The 21,902-nt window shown below is 44.6% G+C and overlaps 1 long non-coding RNA gene and 1 pseudogene across 1 annotated transcript; both read left to right on the top strand.

Annotated features, from left to right (window-relative positions):
• The first annotated feature begins 613 nt into the window (after positions 1–613).
• On the top strand, positions 614–19,917 carry LOC106802385 (uncharacterized). The gene is made up of 6 exons (XR_015555626.1): positions 614–945; positions 2,369–2,453; positions 4,663–4,717; positions 8,774–8,967; positions 10,551–10,669; positions 19,217–19,917. It is a non-coding gene; the product is annotated as an uncharacterized LOC106802385 (long non-coding RNA).
• Positions 14,893–19,210, top strand: ZNF343 (zinc finger protein 343; annotated as a pseudogene).
• Positions 19,918–21,902: the final 1,985 nt, after the last annotated feature.

Here is a 21,902-nt window from a genome sequence, read left to right as displayed (position 1 = left end):
AACTTCGAGGACTTGGACAAGAGGAAAATGACTACAGGCCATCCAAAGGAGAGCGCTTGAGTTGAGGATAACCGGCTCAACTGAGACTTCGGGAGACTGCTTCGCCTTCCTAGTCTGTTATTCCCCCAAGTAAAATGGGGATGACCACAAGGGTGCGCAGGCAGCACGAAGCCAAACTTGGCGCTCACGGAGAGTGGTGTGTACGTTGCAGAGCCTAAGCCTAGGGAATTTAGCTTAGTCAGAAATATAAAAGCCGAAAGTCAGAAACGCCTCGCAGCCAGCACACCGAACCCGCCAGACGCGCCAAAAGGAACTGCCTTCGCCACGTGGACTCCGCGCGCAGAGGGGCGGGATCTGGAAGCCGCATGCGGAAGCTGCTGCAGGGACTTCTGGGAAATGTAGTTCTTCTGGTGAATGGGCAGAGGGGACAGAGACTTCGCTCCGGAACCACGGCCTGTTTTATGCATGGATATTTTATGAAAAGAGACGGGTAGGCTGTCACTACAATAGTCATCGTCCTACTAAATCGACCGCGCGGCCCAGAGCGTCTCCGGTGGCGACCAATGGGAGGCGGAGCCTGCAGGGATTCTGGGAACTAGTTCTGGCATCATTGAGCGGCGGAGGGCCGAGTTTACCTAGCCCGCTGGTTCTGGTGACCGAGGCCTGCGCGGGTCCTTTCCCGAGCGGGAAGGAGGGTCTGGAAAGGCCAGGCCTAGGGTTGGGGACTGGGGTGCAGTGCGGCTGGTGGAGGAGTGCGGCGGCTGAGGCTGGCGGCTTCGGGGGTTTTCTTTTTGGGAGGAGGGGGCGCGGCTCGTGGCGCGTTCGGTGCGGGGAAGTGGGGTGAGACTCTGACAGCCTGAATCCCTGAGGTGCTGGGCGCGACGCGGGCCTTCCTTTTCCGGCTGGGGCGAGTGACCTGGAACTCTAATTTCTTTTTTGAAGGAGGTGGGTATATTCTGGGCCAGACGATTTCCGAATAGGGAGGCAGTTCCAGTCGTGTGGGGATGAGTTCAGCCAGGGCCAAAGAGACAAACATCCCCTGTGGTGGGGGTGGGGGCAGGGGCGCGGCTCGGGCCATGCATCCCCGGGTGTTTTTGGCACGGGAGCACTTACTTGCGTCCTGCATCTCCGAGTAGTTGTGGGAATCCAGGACTGATCGTGAATGTCAAGTTTTGTTTTCTTTGGTGGGGCTGGACGGGGGCGGGGTGGAGGGGAGAGCATCTCTGGTCCTGCTATGCTTTGGTTTGTTGGGGGTGGGTGGAAGTGAGCTTGACCTGGGCAGAATATCCCTAGGGGGTGGTGGGGGAGTGTCTTGGGTGTGGAGTCCCTGGGGTTTTTAGGGGATGGGGGAGATTTTGGCCTGGGACAAACATCCTCCAATGATGTGGACTGCACCGCCAGGGCTCTGCGTTTAGGCAGTTTTTTGAGCGGGGGCGGGTCTGCTTTTCTGGGACCTGTTGTCCCAGGGTTTGTCGTGGTGCAGGGGCCCACTCTGCTTTGTGGCAAAGATCCGGATTTGGTCGTAATGTGAGTGGCTAGTTTGGCTGATTGCCACTTGTCTGCTTTTCGCTTTGGTGTTGGGGTTAAACCTCTGGTTTTGGACTTAGAGGGGTTAGGTAGGGTCGAGATCTCTGAGCACTGTTGGTCTGCTATCCAAATCACTTCTGGCATCTGGTGGGGCCCAGGTATCAGGACTTTAATTTTATTTTTAATGTTTTGGTAAGGACAAATTTTAAACCTACCCAGTAGAATAGTACAGTGAACCCCCATGGACCTATCACTAGATTGAACATTTATTAACTCATGGCCAATCTTGTTTCATAGACATCCCCTCAACCCTATGTGTGGATACACTCTGGGAATTGTCACACCCTACAGGGCTTGGTCACTGCTGACATCACCACTTACCCAACTGGCTAAGGGCATGGCACTCCACAGCTGGAGTTCAAATTTAGGCGCTTTCTAGCGTGTCAGCTTGAGCAGGGTTTGTACTGTGTCTGAGTTTATCACAAGGCCTAACTCATGGGGCCTTTGGAGGTAAAACTTGTACAGTGCCTGGAATTTTCTCTTGGGTATAGTAAGAGTTCAGTTAAGTGTTAACTATTACTAATAATATTACAACTTTTGGCCCATAGGCACAAAAAGCATGAACTTCCTACTTAATAGCAGCTGATCAGGGCAGACTGTATTCTGATGCCCACATCTGATTGTCCTCCAGAAGCTCTCTACTTTCTTCTCTGACAGATCTGAGGCTTTCTTTCTTTCTTTTTGTTCAAAGGAAAAAAACCCTTAAACTTGGGGATTTCGAGCCTGGTATCTGGGGGCTGAGGGACAGTCCTGAAGCTCACACTGCCTGTTTCATCCTCAGGTCTACCTTCTCGTATCCATGCCTGCACAGAGAGGGCTGTGTAGAGAAAGAGAGGACTTCTGGGCTCCTGACAGCCCACTTTCAGGTGGGTACCACTCACCTTTCACACTCCTACAGTGTTTTCTGTGCTACAAACTATGGGTCAATTTCCTTTGCTCATCCTGGCCTCTTGTGTGCTGCAGCACACATTGTGTGCTGCAGCATTTGAGGCTCAGAGGCCCTGCTTGTTTCCTTGGCTACCAGGGCTGATTTAAGGGCAAGGGCCTTTGCAGGGAATATTCCCCCAGACCAGTGTTCTCATTCAGGTTACCACCATCCTTGCCCCAGCACCATTTGTCTTTAAGTTTATTCCTAGGCATTTTATGTTCTTGATGCTTTTGGAAATGTTTTTTAAATGTAATTTTCCAATTGTTTCTGACTAGTATTTAAGAATACAATCGATGTTTGTATATTGATCTCTCATATCTTGCCACCTTGCTAAATTTAAATTCACTTATTAGTTCTAGTTTTTATTTTGATATTTTTGATTCTAGGATACAATCATGTCAGTGCAAATAAAGACAGGTTTATATTCCATAGATAATCAGTTTTATTAATTTTCCATGTATGCTTCCAGTATTTTTTTATGAAAAGACAATCAAAGATTAGACACACGCATATATATTTATGCCCCGCCCCCAGGGTGTCTAAGTTGCTTCTGAAGGTGGTATGGCTCCCAACACCACCTGCCTCCTTTGTGACCACATGAGTGGAGACTTTAGCTGTGGCCCATCAGGAGACACAAATACAAATGTACATTTCTGATAAGGCATGTGGCACACACACAGAGAAAAGGAAAGTGGGGATTATCTTTACAGAGTCATTGTGAGACCTGGAGCTCTACCTAAAGTAAGAAAGACTCAGGTTAGACGCCCGCAAACTCCTCAGAGCACAGGGACACAGGGGATCGAACACAGCTGGAACCTTGGGGAGTCGGAGCTGAGGTCTGCATGCCGCATTTGGTCTGGAACGAGGCATTCCGAGGCTCCTTCTCCACAGGAATTATGCTGTGTCCTCTCTGACTCAGGCCCCCGGTAACAGAGACTAATACAAGACATAGAGTTTAAATCTGAGGTGCGGGGGTGGGAGGGAATTGTAAATTTTGACAGATAAGGGAAGTGGCAGGGGACAGACTTGAGGGCCCACAGACCGGAAAGAAACGAGGTAAAAAAAACCCAAGGAGGGCTGGCCCCGTGGCTTAGCAGTTAAGTGTGTGCGCTCCGCTGCTGGCGGCCCGGGTTCGGACCCCGGGCGTGCACCGACGCACCGCTTCTCCGGCCATGCTGAGGCGGCGTCCCACATACAGCAACTAGAAGGATGTGCAGCTATGACATACAACTATCTACTGGGGCTTTGGGGGAAAAAAATAAATAAATAAAATTATTAAAAAAAACCAAAAAAAAACAAAAACCCAAGGAACCCCTGTAGGCTGAGACTCCATATTCGTTGAATGAGGAGAGTGTGTGAGGGCAGGGGCCCTGCTGAAGAGGCATGAGCTTAGGACCTACCATAAAGGTCCTAGCAACGGCAAATTGCTTCTCCATTCCCCAGATCCCGGCTTCATGGAAACAAGATGGGCTTTTACAAGTAGGGTTTGGAGAAGTCATGCCAGGCAGCAGAAACCCATCTTGAGATGAAATAACTTTTACCTGGCCCCCTGGCAGAATTTCAAGGCAAACACTGGGCTGACTCTGGGGCCATGATGTTCTCTGATCCTTCTGCGTGGGGAGAGCAGGCCTGGGAGGAGATTTCGCCTTTGGGAAACAGGGAAGATATGGAAACCATGAAGGAATTGACTCAACATCCTAAGGCCAAAGGTGAGAGTTGCTGAGGACCTGGAGAGGTGCAGAGGGGAGCAGGGCTCCAGGTCCAGCTGAGAATGCTTTAGAACCACCGCTGAGTAAAGGGGCCACCCCCTCCACCACCAGGGTTTTTTTTTTTTTTTTTTGGTGAGGAAGATTAGCCCTGAGCTAACATCCAATGCCAACCCTCCTCTTTTTTCTGAGGAAGATTCGCCCTGGGCTAACATCTGTGCCCATCTTCCTCTACTTTATATGGAACGCTGCCACAGCATGGCTTGACAAGCGGTGTGTCGGTGCATGCGTGGGTTCCGAACGTTTGAACCCCGGGCCACCGCAGCGTGTAAACTTAACTGCTTTGCCACCGGACCGGCCCCTCCACCACAAGGCTTAGGGGAGCTCCTCTGGCTGCATTAGGGGAGGCCTGGTTCTCACAGCTGTGTTTTCTTCCACTAGGTTTGCCTTCTAACAATACTGACTCCAAGAAAAGAAGGGAAAGCCCCAAATACTGGTGAGTTAGGGTTACATTTTTTTCCTGAAATGCTGGGTTGTTTCTCTGAGAATAAGCGTATATTCTCTTACTTGGGAGGGGAATGACAATCAGCATTTAGGCAGGTCGTGCCTGTGCCAGGCGCTGTGAGTCACTTTATAATGGTTCCTGCATTTGTGCGTTTTATTTTCTTTGTTGAAAAATATACCCAAGATTAGTATTGAGTCCAGGAATATTTTTGAAAAACAAAGATTGTTAAAATTTTTAAATGTACTGTTAAATTTCACTCCACATCCACGCTAATGGTATTGCACACTGGACTTTACGTTTTTATTGAAAGTTTTGAACATATATGGAAGTAGGAAGCATAGCAACAATAGGCCCTCAGTTAGCATCATCCAGCTTCAGTAGTCATCTGTAATGGCTAGTCTTGTTTCATTTCTATCCCTCAGACATCCCTCATTGGATTATTTAAACAGATCTCAGACATCATAATATTTCTCCATACTTCTTAACAACAACTGTGAGAGGGTAGTGGTGGAGGTAATACTACTTATTTCGGAGGGAGGAAGTCTGGCTCAGAGGGCTGTGTGATTTGTGCCTGGCCACACTCATCTAGTACCCGGTGGGGCCAGGATTTAAGCTCAGTTTTCTCTGACTCGCAAGCTCCTGCATCTTCTAATGTATTGTATAGCCCTCTTACTGCCACATAAATCCCCATCTAAAAACGTGGGAGCATATTTTCCAACTCTCGGGAATGGGCCTATATTATTTGATGACTGACTCATATAGAATGCTATCTCTAGATACAGTGCTTCATCCCCAATCCAACCACCCCCCCCCAAATCTTTTCTTCTCTACCAGAAATTTGATGTATTCTTTCATGTGAATGGGGTGTATGAGATTCTGCAGGCCAAACCAATAGGTTTATAAATACACCCATCCTTATCCTCAAGCCTACAAGTTCTTTGGAAAAATAATGTATAAAAACAAGAAATGATGACACTAATAGTGATTTTTATTACAATGGTTGAAATGGTTACATAACGGTACAGTAAAAGTCATTGCAAAGTGCTAGCCTAGAGCTTTGAAACCAGTGTCCAGCAACTCACAGTGGATTGACAGTTAAATTCATGGAAGACAGGAAAAGCACCTCTGGAATGGTGGTGTGAGGAGCTGCATGGACTCTCTCCCTAGTGAAATAACCAAAATGATTTAAAAAAAAAAAAAACCTTTTAAAGTCTCTGAATATTGTCCTAAGGACATATAGGAAGTGGAGAAACATTCAAGAAAATCTACTAGGGGCCGACCCGGTGCCGCAAGCAGTTAAGTGCGCGTGCCCCGCTTTGGTGGCCTGGGGTTCACTGGTTCGGATCCCGGGTGCGCACTGACGCACTGCTTGTCAAGCCATGCTGTGGCAGCATCCCATATAAAGTGGAGGAAGATGGGCACGGATGTTAGCCCAAGGTCAGTCTTCCTCAGCGAAAAAAAAAAGAGGAGGATTGGCAGATGTTAGCTCAGGGCTGATCTTCCTCACAAAAAAAAAAAAAAGAAGATCTACTAAATCTCAGTAAGAACAGCCAGAGTCTGTGGCATTTGTTCCACAACCTGCTCCTTCCTGCTCACTGTTCAGCTCAGTGTGATGAAGCTCTACTCCCAGTGGGTACAGCCAAGAAGATGGGGCTCTCTCTGTCCCAGTTCTCAGTCTAGGACTACACTTTCCCTGGGAGGGGCGGGCTACCAGTAGTTCTCATTCCCTCTAGCTCAGGGTTGCAGGCAAGTGTGGCCAAGAGGTCTGGGGTTTTCCTCCTCCACCAGCCCCTATTTGTAGGATAGAAGCTCTGTCCAGACACAGGAGGTCAAGAATCAGGGGGGACCTGATTGCCTTCTCCCACCTTGCTCGTAGGGCAGAGATCCCGTGCCAGGAGAGGCAAGCTGAGAAGAAAAGGAGCTGCCACCTCTGCTCAGTGCACTGCTTGGTGGCTGCCAGTCCTGCTCCCAGCTCCTGAGCAGTGGTGCAGAGGTCCTGCCCAGGGGGAGAGGCAGGCTGTAAGAACAGAGACCAGTGTAGTGCTCTCTAAGGGGACTGGCTTTATTTGGAACAGACCATAGAAGTTGAAGGCTAAGGGTGCTGTTGAAAACAATGGAGATTTTCATGGTAAGCAGTAAAGAGGAGGCTGGCAGGTCCATGATAGCAACAAGCAAAATGGCAGATCAGTTAGAATTTTAACAGAGAGCTAAGGAAAGAGATAGCTGAGAAGAGCCCTCCTGGGGTCAGAGCAAGTCTCACATACTGGCCTCAAAACTACCCCTGCAAAAGGGCCTGACTTCAATTGGATCAGACTGGGGAGCCATTTATGCCCCAGGACATGGTTGAGAATAATAGAGCAATCAGCTAGCGATTAGTGGAGGCTAACAGGTGGGTGTGATACCAATAGAGGCAGACCAGCCAGAAGCTTAACAGGGACATCAGAGAGAGACACAAAGAGAGCCCCGCTAAAAGGACTGTTATTTCTAGAGAGGGAGGGTCAGAGTGACTGTGTCCGTGCTCAAGGCTGCACCCACTTAGCAGTCACATCTTCTGAGAAAAGAGCCTTTATTGAACTAGTACAGACAAGTCACAAAACAAATGAACAAGCAACCACAGCAACAGCCTGGGGAGGGGGCAGGGTTGGTATCCAGGGTTACTACAATATCTTACCTAAAATGTCCAGTATTCAACAAAAAATTATATAGATAGATAGGGAGAGAGAGAGGGAGGGAGAGCAAGAGAAAGAATATATGAATATAAGAATGAGAGAAAGCCTAAATAAATTTTCCTGGTATGTAAAATGAAAAGAAGTTTTCAGTTCTATGTGTTAAATTATAGTCTCATTGGATTGTAAATTCATGCTCCCCTTATTAGTTATGCCTTGTTCGTTGGATGATACACTGTGGACACAAAGTTATACTCTCAGGGAGTGTCAGATGGGGTTGAGGGTAGGAAGCAAAGCAAGCTACATGCCCTGCTTTCATTCCGAGAAGCGTATTGAAGTATGCTCTAGTAACCTGTAATATTTTTTCCAGGTTTTAGAAAAAAATTTTTCCCCAAAGTGTATAGAATATAAATGTCCTAAGTATTTATAAGATGAAGACACTTTTGTGGACTGGAGTAAACTGGGAGGTCTTCTTGAAAGTAGTGAGGTTTGAGTTGATCCTGAAGGATGGGTGGATTTTTACATAGTAGGAAGAAATAGGAATGATGTATTCAGATAGAAAGCTCTCATGACTAAAACTAAGAGGTAGAGCAAATGGGACATCTGCAGGGAACTGAGAGGACCCAGGTCTGGCTGGAGTAGGGAGACCTGATTACAGGATAGAGACAGGAGAGGTAGGTTTTGCTAATCGGGAGAAGCCGAGTGCAGGCAGGCCTTGAATGTCAATCTGAAGCATATGGAGGCCATCTCCAGTGTCTGGGCAAAGGGGATCGATGAGTGGGAAGCTGGGGATAAGGTGTGGATGAGAGAGAAGAATCAAGGTAACTTCAAGGAGTCTTTGGCATGGGAACCAGGCAAAACAAGAGCAGTGCAGATCATTGAGTCTTCTGGCTGTTGGAGAACAAGGCTCATGTTGTCTAAATGGTTTCTCAAATATGGAATTATTTTCAAGACCAGTTACACTAAAGATTTTGGTTGTAGTTTTCTCTTTTTTAGAAAATTAAAATACCCAATATAAAGGCCAGTTGCCCTACTATTGACAGCTAAAATGCACTTGAAGTTGAGGAAGCCGATGCAAGTGTGTGATTACACACGCACCACTGCTTAGGTTGTAAGAAGTAACTTTATAGGAATCAGAGAAGGAAAATTATAGTCTTTGTACTATTATTAGTTTCAGGAAGGATACTGGGACAAAACCTTTTATTCGTCTTGTGTTTAATTCCATCTGTAATACCTAGTTCTAAGTATTGATATGCTGTGTGTAGCCCTCAAATGTTATCATCATGATCAGGTCCTAATTCATGAGCATTCAGTGTGGAAACTGTTCTAATCAGTGTGTCTCCAATATTTTCAAGTTAAATACCTACTGATTTCTTTTTAGAAAAACCAAATCGTGGACACTTTGCTCACAGGGAGTTAAAATATGTGGATCACGTCCTTTCCCCCTTGTGTAGTTTAACCGGCTACCGCTGTACTCAAGATTGGGCAGGTGAAGCTGCAAAGTGCCCTCACCTCATGCCATTGCTTATGGGCAAACATTGTTCGTCGTAAGCAGTTTTCTGGGAAAGAAGCACTGTAAGTATTAGGAAAGCATGATCTCCCACTCAACCAGGTTTTTTTTTGTTTTTAAATTTTATTGAGGTGTGATATACATATAGGAAAGTGCACAGTTAAAAAATGTACTCAATAAACTTTCAGAAAGTGAACACAACCATGTAACCAGCACCTCGATGAAGATTCAGAATGCTGCCAGTTGTGAACAGTACACACTTGCAAACCTTCTAGTCATTTCTGCCCCAAGAATAACTCTCTTCTGACTTCCGACATCACAATTAATTTTTCTAATTTTTTTTTAATGAATGTAATCACATAATTTATATTCGGCTTTTTTTGTTCAACATTATGTTTGTGGGATTTGTCTATATTGTATATATCTGTACTTCATCTTTCATTGCAGTTTGTTTTTATATACAAAGGTCAAAAAATAGCCAAGTTATTCTTGAAGAAGAACAAAGTTGGAGAAATTGTATATCAGGTATCAAAACCTATCGTCATGCCATAGTAATTAAGACAGTGGGGTGTTGGTGCAAGGAGAGACAAGTAGATCAGTGGTCCAGAAGAGAGAGTCCAGAAATACGCCCGTTCATATACAGCGGCCTTACTTATAACAAAGGGGACTGCTTGCACCGGAAGTGTGGACTTCAAAAGGAGTCACGTGCTCGGTTACTGTTATTTCCGTAGTGATTTGCGGACTGAAGAGCTAGCAGCTGCGTTTGTACTTGAGGCAGTTACTCACAGTTAAAATACCAGAGTAACAGAAATCAGAACCATTTTGTTTGGGGACTGCTGTTGTTTAATTAAACTGTGGCAACTGAAATTCATACATATTGGAACTGTGCAAAGCATGAAGTGCCTGTACTTAATGTGGGTGAATTTTATGAAGCAGTGAGGTTTAAATTATACCTCAAAGTGTTGTTTTTTTTTTTAAATGAAGTTATCTGTAAATGCCCTTTTTCTTCAATATTACTGCCATTCCCCTGATAGCTGTTTTGCATAAATGATAGACTGTTATACATGATGAGTGAAGCATTAGGGGTTTTCTTTTTAAAAGGTTATTAAAATACCAGGCAAAGACAGATTTTACAGATCCCATTTAGTAACCTGAACTCTTCAAAAATACTCGTTCCAGACCCCATCTCTTCACTCCTACTTTTCTCTATAGTTGAAGTTTTCTTCTGTTTTCTGCTCTAAATCTGTTCCATCCCCTAATGCCCAGCACAAGACCTGTGTCCATGATGCTGTTTTTTTTCTGCAGCCCAGCCTCTATCTTCCATCTCAGAATTCCTCCATAACAAATCCTCAAGGGCACTTTCCTGAGCACTAGAGGTTTTTTTTCAAATTGATTCACAAATCACCTCTCCAGTGAAACCATAAGTGTCCAAGGGCCAGGAATATGTTTTATGCATCAGTTATGCTCCCCTCAGATTTTACACAAAGACATAGTAATGCCTAGAATAACTTAATATGGAGAACCATGCACTCTGAAAAGAATTAGACCAACTTCTTACATATCCAGACTCTAGGGCCACCAGATATGCTCCTCATGCTGGGAAAATTGATGGTGACTTGCTATCCATTAATTTATTGCTTGTTTATAGGTACCAGTTACATTCAGGGATGTGGCTGTAGTCTTCATGGAGGCAAATGGAAGAGACTGAGCAGAAGAACCTATACAAAGAAGTGATGCTGGGGAATTACAGGAGTGTAATCTCATTGGGTGAGGCTGTGTTCTTTCTTTCATTAATTCAGCAGAGATTTACTGACCACTTACTATGTGCCAGAAAATGTTCTAGACACTTAGAACACGTTAGTACATGAAATAGTAATCCCTGCCCGTGGGGGCTTACTTTGTAGTGTGTGGAGAGAGACAACAAAGAAAAAGCTTCATGTACAGGGATATTATAATATAGTAAGTTAGAAGATGATAAGTGCTACATAGTATAAAATAATAACAAAATAGAGCAAGCTAAAGGGTGTATTGAGTGTGAAAGGGTGGCTGGCTGAATTTTTTTTTTTTTTTTTGATGAGGAAGATCAGCCCTGAGCTAACATCTGTTGCCAATTCTCCTCTTTTTGCTGAGGAAGATTGGCCCTGGGCTAACATCCGTGCCCATCTTCCTTTACTTTTTTTTATATGTAGGACACCTGCCACAGCATGGCTTGACAAGCAGTGCATAGGTCCACGCCTGGGATCTGAACCTGCAAACCCCAGGCCGCCGAAGTGGGACATGCGAACTTAACCACTACACCACCGGGCCAGCCCCAATGGCTGAATTTTAAAATTGGGTATTTGAAATCCACAAGGTGGTAACATTTGACCAAAGACATAATGTGGTGGGGGAGTTAGAACTCTAGGTATGTAGAGTAAGAGCATTTCAGGTGGAGGGAATCATTGGTGCTAAGACCTTAAGGAAAGGATGTGCCTGCCCAGTGTAAGGAACCACAAGAAAGCCATTGAGACTGGAGGCACAGTTTGCAAGGGGGCGAGTAGTGAGAGAAGCCTTCTGTGACAGAAGTTAAAATTAAATGTCAACGTTTGTATAGATTTGGGTTTCATAAACCATATTTTTTTCTTTTTTTTGTTTTGTGAGGAAGATCGGCGCTGAGCTAACATCTGCCAATCCTCCTCTTTTTTGCTGAGGAAGACTGGCCCTGGGCTAACATCCATGCCCATCCTCCTCCACTTTATATGGGATGCCGCCACAGCATGGTCCGACAAGCGGTGCGTTGGTGCGCGCCCGGGATCCGAACCGGCAAACCCCGGGCCGCCGCAGCGGAGTGCGCGCACTTAAGCACTTGGGCCACTGGGCTGGCCCCTCTTTTTCTTTTATTTAAAAACTTACATTGATTCTTTAAACCTAGGTTGAAAAATACTTGCGATTGAGACATTCCTCTGGATCTGGGGTTGGCCAACTTTTTCTGTAAAAGGCCAGATGGTAACTATTTTAGGTTTTGTGAGCAGTATGGTCTCGGAAACCACTCTCAACTCTGCTCTTGTAGTGCTAAATAGACGTAGACAATACGTAAACAAATGAGCAAGGCTGTGTTCCAATAAAACTTTGTGTATACTGAATTTTGAATTTCATATAATTTTTATGTATCATGAGACATTATTATTCTTTTGGCTTTTTTCCAACCATTTAAAAATTTAAAAACCATTATTACCTTGTAGGCTATACAAAAACAGACAGTACTGGATTTAGCTTGTAGGCCCTCGTTTTCATAGTTGTTCCAGATTGGTGCTATTCAGTAGAAGTATTCTGTGAGCCATGTGACTAATTTTAAATTTCTTAGTAACCATATTAAAAAAGTAGAAATAGCGGCCGGCCCAGTGGTGTAGTGGTTGAGTTTGGTGGCCCAGTGTTCACGGGTTCAGATCCTGGGCATGGACCTACACACTGCTCATCAAGCCTTGCTGTGGTCGCATCTCATATACAAAACAGAGGAAGATTGGCACAGATGTTAGCTCAGTGACAGTCTTCCTCAAGCAAAAAACAAAAAATAGAGGAATACTGGCAACAGATGTTAGCTCAGGGCCAGTGTGCCTCACACACACAAATAGAAGTAGAAATAAATGGGTAAAATTAATTTTAATAATATATTTTATTTAACCTAACATATCAAAATATTATCATTTAACATGTAATCAATATAAAAATTAATTAGATGCTTTACTCTTTTTGGTACTAAGTCTTCAAAATCTGGTGTGTATTTTACAGTTACGGCACATTTCAGTTCAGTTACAGTTACGGCACATTTCAGTTCAGGCTAGCCACATTTCAAGTGCTCAATAAATGTGGCTAGTGGCTACATTATTGGATAACGCAGTTCTAGCCATTCCTATATTTCTAGATAAAGCATATAGAGAAGAACCACATTTTTAGAGAGACAAACTAGTTTCAGGCAGGAGTTTCCTTAAATGGCATGGCTGTTTCCCTGATATGAATTAATCAGATTTACTTTGATCCATTTTCATCTTCTTTGACGTGTTTTGATCTGATTGCATGTAGTTTGAGCTCCATGTAATTAAATATGGCTTCATTCATTTCAATCTGGTTATGTGTGTTTTGATTTGACCTTAGCTAGTCAATCTATCTAGATTTTGTTTTTGTTTTTCTTTTTCTCTGATCATATTATTCTCTTTCTCTATCTTAATACATTTAATGGGTTCAGAGGAAAATGTTAAAATGCCCTGGTTCAGATTAGTCTCGATATTGAAAGCCTGGATCCCAATTGCATTTCTTGAAATTGTTACCTTTGTTCTTGCTCAGCACCGTGATATTTTGCAGTTCTGCAGCCTCTTATGTCTCTCTTTTGGGCTTTTCTGTTACTTTTTTCTCTTTTCTTTGCACTAGGGATCCACAGGACTAGTGTCACATATGCTTTTTTTCTGTGTCTATATTCACACCCTTAAACAATTTGTGAACTTCAGTGATTTTGCCTATCCCATAGTATGATGAACTTATTTTCTCTGTCACTGTCTCACTTGTGCTTTATCCTCATATTTCTGTTTGGTTACAAGACAGCACAAGTTTATTCTCAAACTTATCAAAAATTGAGATCATACTATTTTTCCTCCTAGACCAATCTTGTTTTCTCTAATTCTTCACATATTCAACTATCATGTCTCTTCTTCAAAGGTACTGTTAGCAATAAATGGGCTGGGGCCAGTCTGGTGGCGTAGTGGTTGAGTTTGTGTGTTCTACTTTGGTGACCTGGGGTTCGCAGGTTCGGATCCTGGGTGTGGACCTACACACCACTCATCAAGCCATGGTGTGGAGGAGTCCCACGTGAAAAATAGAGGAAGATTGGCACAGATGTTAGCTCAGGGACAATCTTCCTCAAGCAAAAAGAGGAAGATTGGCAACAGACATTAGCTCAGGGCCAATCTTCCTCACCAAAAAAATATAAATAAATAAATAAGTGGGCCAATTTCCCCCAAAATAATCTTTAAAGCTTTCATAAGGGAGATATTTCAGTTAGCCTAGGCCAGGTAATGCTGTGATAACAAACAATCCCAAACTTTGGTGGCTTATAATAGCAGATGTTCATTTCTTATATTACCTGTTACCTACAGTTCAGGTGTGGTTCAGCTCTATTGGTTCTGGAATCCAGGCAAAAGGAAGAGCCTCTATCTGGGTCATGGGGTTCTTAAGGGAGAGGGGAAAAGAGCAATGATGGAACCACACTGTGCCTCTTAAAACTTGTTTGAAAGGGGCACTAACTTTTCACTAACCTTCTTTGGCTAAAGCAAATCCAGTAGCCAAGTCTGATGTCATTGTGATGGACTGGTTTGGGCACAAGGTGCCAGAATCCTGAAATCATGGACCATGACTTTCTTGTCCACTGCTGAATCCACGATACTTGGTAGAGGACCTCGCACTTAGAAATTTCTAATAAGTATTTGTTTACAGATGGGCACCCTGAAGTTCAGATTTATTTCATATGCAGTCTCTTCAACCACTGTTTTGTATACTGTCTTCTATGTTTGGAAGCCCTCCAGACTGAGTGAGTTTTTACATGTTTCAGTTCCTTTTTTGTAATAAGAAAAGTCATAAAAGAGATTTTCACATAGGTCACAGAGACTATTACCTCCGAGTAGAACAGAGTTGTGGACAGTATATGTCAATCTGGGTGTCGGTGGCTTAGATGATGTAGTAGAAAGAAAGGCTAAGGGTAATTGAAGTTGCTTACAGAGCAGACTGCTTACTTGAAAGGTTCCTAGTCTGACATGTAGAAGATGTTTTTGGTGTGGATTTTCTGGATCGCAATAGAAAATGGAATGTGTAGAAATGGAATGTAAAGGCATTATTGGTGGGAAACAAATCAGGTTGTACACATGTGGTCATTTACAGGTGTGACAGGAAGACACTCTCTCCTAAGACAAGGTGGAACAGCCAGGCAGCCACACTTAGTGCTTCTTTAACTGGAAACTCTCCCTCCAGCAGAACCAAAGCCAGGAATCCACCCATGTTCCTCCTGCCTTCTGGCCTTCCCCTGTCAGCAATTCCTCAGCCAGCGTGTGCTTCAGATCTTCCCCAGTTTATGTGTGGAAAATCACTTCCATCCAGGGGATTCTGGCCTGGAGCCTCAGGAGCAGCAGTGTTCTGCTCAGTGAAAACACGGAAGGGCAAGAGAGAGAAGGCAGTTCCAAACTCTTGTGTACGGGGACAGAGGAGAGAGACCTCAGGCTCATTCTCTGGCCCCTGCTGTGGACAGTCAGCAAGTCCTAGAGAAGGCACCAGGGTGGTAGAAATAGACCCCACGTCAGTCCAAAGGGTAAATCCTGTGCAACCAGACAAAGGATTGATGGAATTAGAAACCTCGAGATCTGGAGCAGTCAACTGTAGAGAGCGTGAATTAGACTGTGGCCCGAGATCAAACTTCATTACAGACCAGACCACCCTCCTTGGGGAGAAACCCTATGTTTGCAGAGAGTGTGGGCGAGGCTTTGAAGATAAGTCGGCTTCCATCAGATGCCATCGGACACACTCAACTGAGGAGCCTCGTGTGTGCAGTGAGTGTGGCTGAAGCTTCAGCCTGATGTAACTCCTCATTAATCACCAGAGGACACATTCAGGGGAGAAGCTATATGTGTGCAAGGAGTGTGAGTGAGGCCTTAACCAGAAGTCCAACCTTAACAGACACATGAGAACACATTCAGAAGAGAAGTCTTTTTTTTTTTTTGGTGAGGAATATCAGCCCTGTGCTGACATCTGCCAATCCTCTTCTTTTTTTGCTGAGGAAGACTGGCCCTGGGCTAACATCCGTGCCCATCTTCCTCCGCTTTATATGGGACGCCACCACAGCATGGCTTGCCAAGTGGTGTGTCGGTGCGCGCCCGGGATCCGAACCAGCGAACCCCAGGCTGCCGCAGCAGAGCACGCACTTAACTGCTTGCGCCACCGGGCCGGCCCCAGAAGAGAAGTCTTATTTGTGCAAGAAGTGTGGGCAAGGCTTTAGCCAGAAGTCAGACCTTATCAAACACCAGAGGACACACTCAAACTAGAAGCCTTATATTTGCAGGGAGTGTGGGTGAGGCTCTTGGGATCTGTCAGCCTTCTTCACATGCCACAGGGAGAATCCTTCTGTGGGATACTGTGGAGCTCTGCCTAGATAACCTTATTAAGGTTAGCACCCTCACTGCTCCAGATAACTGCCGCTGATGGCTGCAGAGATGAATTCCTCACTAGGACTTGCTCTCAGCCACGGGAACTGCACTTTCCCGAGGGGTGGCTCCTGGCCAATGACTGATTGATATGAGTAGACAAGACCCCACCCCTTGACTCAGTTGGGACAACCCCAGAGGGTCATCCCAGATCCAGAGGGGCCCATCGGACTGAATGATCTCTTGGTTGCAGACACACTGCAGGTCAGCTTCTTCCTCTGCCCAGTCCTGCCCTCATTCCCCAATAAACCACTCAGTTCTCTGTCTCACTATCTCACCAGGGAATCCAATCTAAGGCATCTTAAGTGTACAGGGGGTGTGGACAAGGCTTTGGCTGTAAGTCACCCCTCAACAAACCCCAGAGTATATAGAATAGAAGGTCTATGTGTGTGGGGAGAATGGGCAAGGCCTTAGGAAAAGCACACCTCAGTGTACATCAGAGAACAGCTTTTTTGGGAGGGAGGGAGGAAGATTTTGAGATGCTTTAGCAGTAAGTCATACCTTATCTTGCACCAGAGGACACACTCAGGTTGGTAGACCCGTGGGGCAGGGTCTGTGGGTAGGGCTTTATCCTGATGTCCCTCCTCGACAGAAGAAGAAGACAGAGTCTTGCCACCACAAACCACTACCTCACGCGCCTCCGAGGGGGTTTCAGAAGTCTTGATCCCCCCCCATACTCTGTATGAGAGTGAAGGTGGCACTAACAACTAAATAGACACGTTTTCCACTTTCTATAATCAGATGGAATAAAAAAGTAGAAGGCTTTATTTCAGTAATCTAAGAATGATCAACTTGTTTTATTTTAATACAGCAATGCTTTCCCATGTTTTCTTGTCCTTTGTTCTGGTAAAATCTTTACTAAGCTTAGGCTGTGTACCTTAGTCTCTCATCTGTCTGGAAAGGAATTCACATTCACAACATAGATTTCCTGCATTAATTCAACCATTAAGAAAAAATAAGTCTCAAATCAATCTACTAGATTTATTGGGGAATCTGAGCCTTTGCGTGGGGAGGATGGTCTAAGGTCTAAAGACACGCCAGCTGAAGAGAGGGAACTTCCCAGGTCTCCAGGGGCTGGGGTGCCTCTTCTAACTGATCACTCCCTTTGACTTCTGTGAAAGCTCCCTTCCCTGGGTTTTCTCCTTCCTTCTAATCTCTATGCAGGTCTCCGATGAATCCTCCTCTATGCCATCAAAGCATGGCTGTTCCTCAGTGGTCTGTTCATGTCCTCCAGTTCCAGGGACCTTTTAAGCATGCTCCCTCTGCAGCCTTCCAGATTCCAGGGTCAGGTCCTTTAACCAGGCCCAAACTGTTCTCCAGTCGTGAATCATGGCTTTGGGCCTCTTAGCTGCTCCCATGTCAGGTCATAGGTCTAAAGACCCCTGAACACCAGACCCAATGTCATGCCTCCTTGGTCCTCCAATCCGAGAGTTTAGTCCTGCTAATGACACCTCACATCATCCCTCTACTAACTGGTTCAAGACAGCCCAGCCATACCATGGCCATTGTTTTTTAGCCCAAGGACCTGGCGCTTTAGCTACACCCATTCCTAGTCCTCCGCCCTCAGAGCCCAAATTGCCCAGATTTTTGAGAACTCTGCAGGCCCAGGCTCTGACTTCTATGTCCTGGGCCAGTAACTGTTTACTGGAGAGGGTCTGCCTAGGCTCTAGCAAATCTGTTTGCCAAGTTGGAGTTTGCCAGGTCCACAAAATGGACATCAGGCTTTGAAAATCAGAAAAAACATAGAGTGGTTTTGACACCCCACCAAAGGAGGGGGCAGTGAAAGAGAGTCCGAAGGAGTCACTGGCTGCAAGGCCTCTCCTCACCCCCTCAGCCGTGAAGTCAGTTTTCCAGTGGGTCCCGAGTCAGCTCTGGTGAGGGCAGGTATGAGCGCTGCGAGTGTGGACCCTGCCCTTGGCCACATTTCCCCTCATGCTCCTTTGCCAGAACTACCCCTGTAACACCAACACTTAGCTTCTGGTCCGAACTGGGAGCCACAGAGGGACAAGTGTATGTGGGTATGTAATCTCTAGAGTGCGAAGAGGGATGTGATAGGCCCTCTACATTCTGGATGACCCCAAGGCCTTCCCCATGCTTGCCACTGGGAGAGAAAAATTTTTAGCATGCTCCCTCAAGAAAACCAGCACCTTCCCTTGAAAGAAAGGGTATACCCTATTCGTTAACTTTTTGTGCGTGTGAGAGGAAGATTAGCCCTGAGCCAACACCTGTTGCCAATCCTCCTCTTTTTTGCTGAGGAAGATTGCCCCTGGGCTAATATCCGTGCCCATCTTCCTCTACTTTTTTTTATATGTGGGACACCTGCTACAGTGTAGCTTGATGAGCAGTGTGTAGGTCTGTGCCCAGGATCCAAACCTGCGAACCCTGGGCCACCAGAAGCGGAGTGCGTGAACTTAACTACTATGCCACTGGGCTGGGCCCCCATTCATTTATTGTAATCTAGAAGTTGTTTTGGAGAATAGCCAAACACTCAAACTGTCCTTTAATTAAAGAGAAGTTTGGGACAGATTGAAACATGACATTCTAGAATCCTAAAAAAATGAAACAAGATTCTTGGAGTTCCATCCACCAGTGTTCTAAAAAGGATTAAAGCATTCCATGTCTGTGTGAGTGTTGGGGCAACAGCTGAGGACTGAAAATCTCACAAAGCCAGGTTACGCACAGGGACAGGCTTCGCCCTCGTTTGCTGCTGCTGTGGACCACAAGGACGGGTCCCGGAGGCAGGGTTGGCCCTGCAGAGCCCTCGCTGCTGCTAGTCATCAGTTCCCGTTTTCTCTACTTCCCACTTCCTCTGGGAACTAGAAAGCTAGTTTTTGGGCGGGGCGGGGGGAGGAAGAGAGCTTAATTTTATGAATGTTAATGCTACTTACAATAGTTTTTGAGCTGCCTCTCTTCGGTTCTAATGACCTTGGGTAAAAGTAGCAGGGCCTGTACCTTCCCCTAAGTCTAGTAAACACTGCCACCAAAAGAAGCTTATTTGTCTTTTAAGAGAGGGGCCCACCCTGTAAAAATCTTAGCGTAAATAAATTCTGTAATATTGGAGGTGTGTTTGACTAATAAAATTGTGAAAACATTTCAGGTCAGATTTTCTGCTGAATATTTTGGCACAGGAATTATTTGGGGGTTGAAGAGCTGGAAGAGACGGTGCAGGGAATCTGAGAAAACTTAAGAAGAGGCGAAGGCGTGATGATCAGCACTGAGACTAGGATAAATTTGAGAAGCCAGAGGTGCTGCCATTGCTCACTGTACCCACTTCTCCAGTGAGGGCTGAACCCCAGCCTTGGAGAAGGAACCTTCCTTCCAGCTTTATCCTTCCTTAATACCCTCTCTCAGCTGGGGGTTTTACAGTTACTCTCCTATTATTGCATAATAATTCTTTATCTTAAATTTCCATTCAGATTATTGTGTGGTTTCTGTCTCGTTGGACCCGGATTGATACAGATGTGAATGTGCATGTGTGTCATTTTTAAATGAAGGCAAAGACATGAAATTTTGACTGCGTTTATTCAGTGAACCCAGCAATAAGCCAAAGAGACAATGCAAGTCAAAGTTGTTATTTGCACTAGCTGGGGCTATGGTCCAGAACCCAGACAGGGAAATATGATGGTCTAGACCTGGGGATGGCAAAGCAGAGCCTGAAGGCCAAATCTGGCCTGCCGCCTGTTTTTGTATGGCCTGCGAACTAAGAATGGTTTTTATTTTTTAAATTGTTGAAAAGAATAATAATATTTTGTGACACATATTTGTGTTCATGAATAAAGTTTTATTGTAGCACGGCTACACATTTGTTATGTGTTGCCTATAGCTGCTTTCATCCTGCATACAAAGGCTGAGTTCAGTAATTGCAACAGACACCATGTGGCCCACAAACCCTAAAATACTATCTGACGCTTAACAGAAACGGTTTGCCAACGCCTGATCTAGACTGAACCTTGAGAACACTACCAAACAAGGGCCAAATGAATAGCCTATTGAACTCCCAGCTCTGGAATTCATGACCCCTTTTTCCTTGTTTGTAGAAATCGACAAGCTGATTCTAAAATTTATATGGAATTGGAAGGGATCCAGAATAGCCAAAACAATCTTGAAAAGAAAAACAAAGTAGGAAGCCTCACATTTTTTGACTTCAAAACTTAATGCAAAGCAGTAGTACTTCCATAAGGATAGGCATATAGATCAATGGAGTAGAATTGAGAGGTCAGAAATAAAACCATGTGCCTGTGGTCAACTGATTTTCTACAAGGGTGCCAAGACCATTCAGTGGGGGAAAGAATAGTCTTTTCAACAAATGGTGCTGGGACAACTGGATATCTACCTGCAAAATAATAAAGTTTGACCCTTATCTTATGCCATATACAAAAATTAACTAAAAATGTATCAAAGATCTAAATGTAAGAACTAAAACTATACAAGTATGAGAAGAAAACATAGGGCCAAATCTCCATGATCTTGGATTTTGTAAAGGATTCTTAGATATGGCACCAGAAGCATGGGCAACAGAAGAAAAAAGAGATAAATTATACTTCATCAAAATTAAAACCTATTGTGCAGGACACTATCAAGAAAGTAAAAAGACAACTCACAGAATGAGAGAAAATGTTTATAAATCATATATCTGATAGGAGACTCGTATCTAGAATACACAAAGAACTGTTACAACTCAGTAACAAAACACAACCCAAGGATGATATACAAATGGCCAATAAATACATGAAAAGATGCTCAACATCATTAGTTATCAGGTAAATGCAAATCAAAACCACAATGAGATAGATACCACTTCACACACTCTAGGATGGCTGAATCCAAAAGTCATAAAATAACAAGTGTTGGTGAAGATGTGGAGCAATCAGAACCCTCATACACTGCTGATGGGAATGTAAAATGGTGCAGCCACTTTGGAAAACAGTCTGGTAGTTACTCAAACAATTAAACAGAGTTACTATATGACCCAGCATTTCCAATCCTAGGTATATACACAAGAGAAATGAAAGCATATGTCCACATGAAAACTTGCACACAAATGTTTATAGCAGCATTAATCATAATAGCCAAAAGGTGGAAACAACCCAAATGTCCACCAACTGATGACAGGATAAACAAAAATAGTCTAATCATACGATGAAATATGATTCAGCCATAAAAAGAAATGAAAACTGATACATACCACAAAATGGATGAACCTTGAAAACATTCTGCTAATGAAAGAAGGCAGTCACAAAAGACCATGTATGATATGATTCCCTTTATAAGAAATGTCCAGAATGTTCTTCACCTCATTCAGTTCTTTGTTCACATGCCACTCCTCAGAGAGGATTTCCCTGACCATCTAGCGAGAATTGCAGCCCATCACTCTTGAGTGTCCCTACCCTACTTTATTATTTTTTTATATCACTCTCATGTTACTTTGTATACTTATTCATTTGGTTTATTGTCTGTCTTATTATCATGAGAACATAACCTCCTTCAGGGAAGGGACTTTGTACCCCAGTAACAGTGCATGGCATTAGTAGGTGCTAAATAAATCTTTAAAAAATGCATGCATGGGGCCGGCCCCGTGGCTTAGCGGTTAAGTGCGCGCGCTCCGCTGCTGGCGGCCCGGGTTCGGATCCCTGGCGCGCACCAATGCACCGCTTCTCTGGCCATGCTGAGGCCGCGTCCCACATACAGCAACTAGAAGCACGTGCAACTATGACATACAACTATCTACTGGGGCTTTGGGGAGAAAAAAAAAGGAGGAGGATTGGCAATAGATATTAGCTCAG

The sequence above is a fragment of the Ceratotherium simum genome, chromosome 21, assembly GCF_057802395.1.
Source record: "Ceratotherium simum simum isolate JZ-2026a chromosome 21, ASM5780239v1, whole genome shotgun sequence".
NCBI classification, from domain to species: domain Eukaryota; kingdom Metazoa; phylum Chordata; class Mammalia; order Perissodactyla; family Rhinocerotidae; genus Ceratotherium; species Ceratotherium simum.
Note: the sequence above shows the minus strand (reverse complement) of the source record. Positions and strands in the feature narration are given on the sequence as shown.